Genomic DNA, 6,468 nt, shown 5'->3' with positions numbered 1-6,468 from the left:
AATTCACCTCTTCCATTGAAGGGTTCTCAGGATCATAAGCTTCTTTTTCAGATGAAGCATCCTTAGTACTGCTTGGTGCATTTTGCATTCCAGACAGACTTTGAGAAATCAAATTGACTTGTTGAGTCAATATCTTGTTCTGAGCCAGAATGGCATTCAGAGTATCAATCTCAAGAACTCCTTTCTTCTGATTTGTCCCATTGTTCACAGGATTCCTTTCAGAAGTGTACATGAATTGGTTATTTGTAACCATTTCAATTAGTTCTTGAGCTTCTGCAGGCGTCTTCTTCAGATGAAGAGATCCTCCAGCAGAGCTATCCAAAGACATCTTGGATAGTTCAGAGAGACCATCATAGAAAATACCTATGATGCTCCATTCAGAAAGCATGTCAGAAGGACATTTTCTGATCAATTGTTTGTATCTTTCCCAAGCTTCATAGAGGGATTCTCCATCCTTCTGTCTGAAGGTTTGGATTTCCACTCTAAGCTTACTCAATTTTTGAGGTGGAAAGAACTTTGCCAAGAAGGCATTGACTAGCTTTTCCCATGAGTCCAGGCTTTCTTTAGGTTGTGAGTCCAGTCATGTTCTAGCTTTGTCTCTTACAGCAAAAGAGAATAGCATAAGTCTGTAGACCTCAGGGTCAACCCCATTAGTCTTGACAGTGTCACAGATTTACAAGAATTCAGCTAAGAACTGATGAGGATCTTCCAATGGAAGTCCATGGAACTTGCAATTCTGTTGCATTAGAGAAACTAATTGAGGCTTAAGCTCAAAGTTGTTTGCTCCAATGGCAGGGATAGAGATGCTTCTCCCATAGAAGTCGGGAGTAGGTGCAGTAAAGTCACCCAGCACCTTCCTTGCATTATTTGCATTGTTGTTGTTTTCGGCTGCCATGGTTTCTTCTTCTTTGAAGATTTCTGTTAGGTCCTCTACAGAGAGTTGTGCCTTAGCTTCTCTTAGCTTTCGCTTCAAGGTCCTTTCAGGTTCAGGGTCAGCCTCAAAAAGAATGCCTTTGTCTTTGTTCCTGCTCATATGAAAGAGAAGAGAACAAGAAAATGTGGAATCCTCTATGTCACAGTATAGAGATTCCTTGAGGTGTCAGAGAAGAAGAAAATTAGAAGGAAGAGGTAGAAGAATTTGAACTTAGTGAAATAGAGTTCGAATTGTGCATTGAGGAGAAGTGATACTCCATAAATAGAAGGATGTGAGAAGAGGGGAAGAGATTTTTTTTTCGAAAATTAAGTTAAAAACATTTTGAAAACATTTTGAAAAACTTTAATTTGATTTTCGAAAATCAAGAGTGAGAAAGAAATCAAGTAATTTTTGAAAAAGATTTTGAAATCAGAAATAAAAAAGATATGATTAAAAACTGTTTTGAAAAAGATGTGATTAAAAAGATTTGATTGAAAAGTTATGGTTTTAAAAAGATATGATTGAAAAACAATTTTAAAAAGATTTGATTTTAAAAATTAATGACTTGCCTAACAAGAAAAGATATGATTCAAACATTAAACCTTTCTCAACAGAAAAGGCAACATACTTGAAATGTTCAATCAAATCATTAATTGTTAGCAAGTATCTTTGAAAAAGGAAAGAAATTGATTTTGAAAACATTTGATTGAAAAGATATGATTTGAAAAAGATTTGATTTTGAAAAACTTTGAAAACTTGAAAAAAAAATTGATTTGAAAACAAAATCCTCCCCCTTGTGCCATCCTGGCGTTAAACGCCCAGAATGGTGCACATTCTGGCGTTTAACGCCCAATGCACTACCTTTTTGGGCGTTAAACACCCAACCAGGCACCCTGGCTGGCGTTTAAACGCCAGTCTGTCCTTCTTCACTGGGCGTTTTGAACGCCCAGCTTTTTCTGTATAATTCCTCTGTTGCATGTTCTAAATCTTCAGTTCCCTGTACTATTGACTTGAAAATAGAACCAAGATCAAATAAACAATGCATGCAAGACACCAAACTTAAAATTAGACACTATACTCAAACAAGAAACATAAAATATTTTTGGTTTTTTTTTATGATTTTGAAATTTTTTTGTGTTTTTTTTCGAAAATTATATGGAAATAGAAAATAAAAGTTTCAGAATTCTTAATTTGGATTCCAGGAATCATTGCAATGCTAGTCTAAGACTCCGGTCTAGGAATTAGACATGGCTTCACAGCCAGCCAAGCTTTCAAAGAAAGCTTCGGTCCAAAACACTAGACATGGCCAATGGCCAGCCAAGCCTTAGCAGATCATTGCTCCAATAGCAAGATTGATAGAGATCAATAAGCTCTTGTGATTATCAGTTGAAACCTCGGTCCAATAAGATTAGACATGGCTTCTCAGCCAGCCAGACTTCAACAGATCATCATGAAACACTAGAATTCATTCTTAAGAACTCTGAAGAAAAATACCTAATCTAAGCAACAAGATGAACAGTCAGTTGTCCATACACGAAACAATCCCCGGCAACGGCGCCAAAAACTTGGTGCACGAAATTGTGATCACTACAACTTCGCACAACTAACCAGCAAGTGCACTGGGTCATCCAAGTAATAAACCTTACGCGAGTAAGGGTCGATCCCACGGAGATTGTTGGTATGAAGCAAGCTATGGTCACCTTGTAAATCTTAGTCAGGCAGACTCAAATGGGTATAGATGATGAATAAAACATAAAGATAAAGATAGAGATACTTATGCAATTCATTGGTAGGAATTTCAGATAAGCGTATGAAGATGCTTGGTCCCTTCCGTCTCTCTGCTTTCCTACTGTCTTCATCCAATCCTTCTTACTCCTTTCCATGGCAAGCTTATGCAAGGGTTTCACCGTTGTCAGTGGCTACCTCCCATCCTCTCAGTGGAAATGTTCAACGCACCCTGTCACGGCACGGCTATCCATCTGTCGGTTCTCGATTAGGCCGGAATAGAATCCAGTGATTCTTTTGCGTCTGTCACTAACGCCCCGCCTTCAGGAGTTTGAAGCATGTCACAGTCATTCAATCATTGAATCCTACTCAGAATACCACAGACAAGGTTAGACCTTCCGGATTCTCTTGAATGCCGCCATCAGTTCTTGCCTATACCACGAAGACTCTGATCTCACGGAATGGCTGGCTCGTTTGTCAGGCGAGCGCTCGGTTGTCAGGCGATCAACTATGCATCGTGTATCAGGAATCCAAGAGATATTCACCCAATCTAAGGTAGAACGGAGGTGGTTGTCAGTCACACGTTCATAGGTGAGAATGATGATGAGTGTCACGGATCATCACATTCATCAAGTTGAAGAACAAGTGATATCTTGGACAAAGAACAAGCGGAATTGAATAGAAGAACAATAGTAATTGCATTAATACTCGAGGTACAGCAGAGCTCCACACCTTAATCTATGGTGTGTAGAAACTCCACCGTTGAAAATACATAAGAACAAGGTTTAGGCATGGCCGTGAGGCCAGCCCCCAGTGATCAAAAGATTCGAAGATCTCAAGATGTAAAATACAATAGTAAAAGGTCCTACTTATAGGGAACTAGTAGCCTAAGGATTACAAAGATGAGTAAATGACATAAAAATCCACTTCCGGGCCCACTTGGTGTGTGCTTGGGCTGAGCAATGAAGCATTTTTCGTGTAGAGACTCTTCTTGGAGTTAAACGCCAGCTTTGGTGCCAGTTTGGGCGTTTAACTCCCATTCTTGTGCCAGTTCCGACGTTTAACGCTGGGAATTCTGAGGGTGACTTTGGACGCCAGTTTGGGCCATCAAATCTTGGGCAAAGTATAGACTATCATATATTGCTGGAAAGTCCAGGATGTCTACTTTCCAACGCCGTTGAGAGCGCGCCAATTAGGCTTCTGTAGCTCCAGAAAATCAACTTCGTGTGCAGGGAGGTCAGAATCCAACAGCATCTGCAGTCCTTTTCAGTCTCTGGATCAGATTTTTGCTCAGGTCCCTCAATTTCAGCCAGAGAATACTTGAAATCACAGAAAAACACACAAACTTATAGTAAAGTCCAGAAAAGTGAATTTTAACTAAAAACTAATAAAAATATACTAAAAACTAAACCAAATATACTAAAAACATACTAAAAACAATGCCAAAAAGCGTAAAAATTATCCGCTCATCAGTGGCATTCATGAGGATCCGGAAAGTCTAAACCTTGTCTATGGTATTCCGAGTAGGATTCTGGGATTGAATGACTGTGACGAGCTTCAAACTCCTGAAGGCTGGGCGTGATGACAAACGCAAAAGAATCAAGGGATTCTATTCCAACCTGATTGAGAACCGACAGATGATTAGCCGTGCCGTGACAGAGCATAGGACCATTTTCACTGAGAGGATGGGATGTAGCCATTGACAACGGTGATGCCCTACATACATCTTGCCATGGAAAGGAGTAAGAAGGATTGAAGGAAGAGTGAGTAGTGAAGTAGAGTTTCAAGAGGAACACAGCATCTCCATACACCTATCTGAAATTTCCACTATTGATTTACATAAGTATTTCTATCCCTTTTTATTTTCTATTTATTATTAATTTTCAAAACCCAGAACCAATTAATCTGCCTAACTGAGATTTACGAGGTGACCATAGCTTGCTTCATACCAACAATCTCTGTGGGATCGACCCTTACTCGCGTAAGGTATTACTTGGATGACCCAGTACACTTGCTGGTTAAGTTGAACGGAGTTGTGAACCACGGTATTGGCATCATGTTTTTGGCGCCATTACCAGGGAATGAAAAGCAATGAATTTTGCAAAATGGAATAACAAATGAATCACAATTTCGTCCACCATTTGTACGTTAACCATTCAATGGGATATACTCTGCTTCCTCTCCCAATGCATCCTCTATTAAGGGTTCTGCCCCAGCGTACACCCTCATCTGAAAAATTATTAAACTCTGAAAGAGTAAAAAAAAGTAAATAAATAAAACCAACAACAGTGAACCAAACTCCTCTCATGTACAGAATAATTTCAATAATTTACAAGAAAATAACTTACAACAAATTTGTTTATTTCCTTTCTCGAATCAGGTATTTCTTCTGGCTTCTTGTTGATAGGGTCAAGGACATAGAATTTCTTATTGTTTACATCAATAATCCACAACCACCAATGCCCCTATTGCAAATTGGGACAAATAGCAGAAGTTTTGGAAAATTATAGAATATTTCAGTGGAAACAATAGCAAACAAGAGAATTATCAAAGAATTTTAAATATTACAACTTACAAATGGATATGATGCAAGTTTCCTTTTGTCAATAAACTGCCAGTAGTGGTCATACTGTTGAATATTAAAACTGTGGCCTTTTTTTGTGCTCTTATCATAGTACTTGTCGCCATATGTTCCCATGATAAAATTCTGCAAAATCAACATCAGTTAAATCATATTTCACCGAACCGAACAAAAATCATATGCTGAATAAAATGTGAAAAACATTCAATCTTCAAGAGAAAAATTTTCTTAATCCAAAAGTACTCAAAAGAAGACATAAGAATCAGGTGAACCAATATTAACATTCTCACTGAACCGAAAAGTAATAAGCAGTGAATAAGAAATTTACTTACCACAATATCCATCGGCACAATGTATATTTGTTCTTGATACCGCTTAGTTTTTATTTTGTTGAGAATCAAGTTGTGTATACTAACCACCTACAGGATGAAAATTTATGAGACATACTATATAAGAGTGTTTAAAAAAATTATTAATGTTAACGCAATTGGCAAAGGATTTTACCATGGCATGCACTTGTTTTTCGGGCATTAGAGATTTGAAATATTCTCTTAATCCCTCGTAGAGTCCCTCATGTTTCAAGACAAATAATGGTTCATATTCATTGGTACTATCTTTTGTCTTTTTTACATGTGTCATCCAATGATAACACTTATCAATTAGCTCGTTCATGATTTTTGTCTTTTTTCTGCGGGGTTTTGTAAACTTGAGGCACTGGTAAGGTTGGTTCTAAAGATGTTCCTTCAGCGAATTTTAATGCTGCTTCCACTCCAGCGTCTACCACCGCCTCTGCCAGGATGTCAAGCTGTGAATCACTCTCTTGAGAGGGCTGAGTTGGTTGAGATGCTGGTAGACTTATCCCAAGGCTAAAAGAAGGCCTTTCATCTTCTCTTTCCCTAGGTTGAGCAGCACTGCAGGATGATAGATATTTAACAATGATATTAAACAAAAATAATATTTAATCAATATAGTGAACCAAAATCCAAACAAATAGTGAACCCAAATTCAAACTAACAGTGAACCGAAATAATATTAAATAAAAATGATATTAAAGAAAAGCAAGTAAAATACCTGTCAAATGATGACAAGATTAGAGTTTCTTTTTCTGATTGTCGTGCCACTGGGGGTTCTTTGGATTGTTGTTCATCAGAAACCTGATAGACATCGGCATCCATGAAAAACTGTTCAATAACAGAGCTTGTAATAGACCCCGTAACATCCTACTTGTTGGGTTCTGGAGGGCAGCTAT

The 6,468-nt window shown here is 38.1% G+C and overlaps 1 non-coding gene across 1 annotated transcript; it reads left to right on the top strand.

The window, feature by feature from the left end:
• Nucleotides 1-382: 382 nt before the first annotated feature.
• LOC130952517 (small nucleolar RNA R71) lies at nt 383-490 on the top strand. The gene has a single exon (XR_009074697.1). It is a non-coding gene; the product is annotated as a small nucleolar RNA R71 (small nucleolar RNA).
• Nucleotides 491-6,468: the final 5,978 nt, after the last annotated feature.

This window comes from Arachis stenosperma, chromosome 9 (assembly GCF_014773155.1).
Source record: "Arachis stenosperma cultivar V10309 chromosome 9, arast.V10309.gnm1.PFL2, whole genome shotgun sequence".
Lineage (NCBI taxonomy): Eukaryota > Viridiplantae > Streptophyta > Magnoliopsida > Fabales > Fabaceae > Arachis > Arachis stenosperma.
This window is presented reverse-complemented; position numbering and strand designations above follow the sequence as displayed.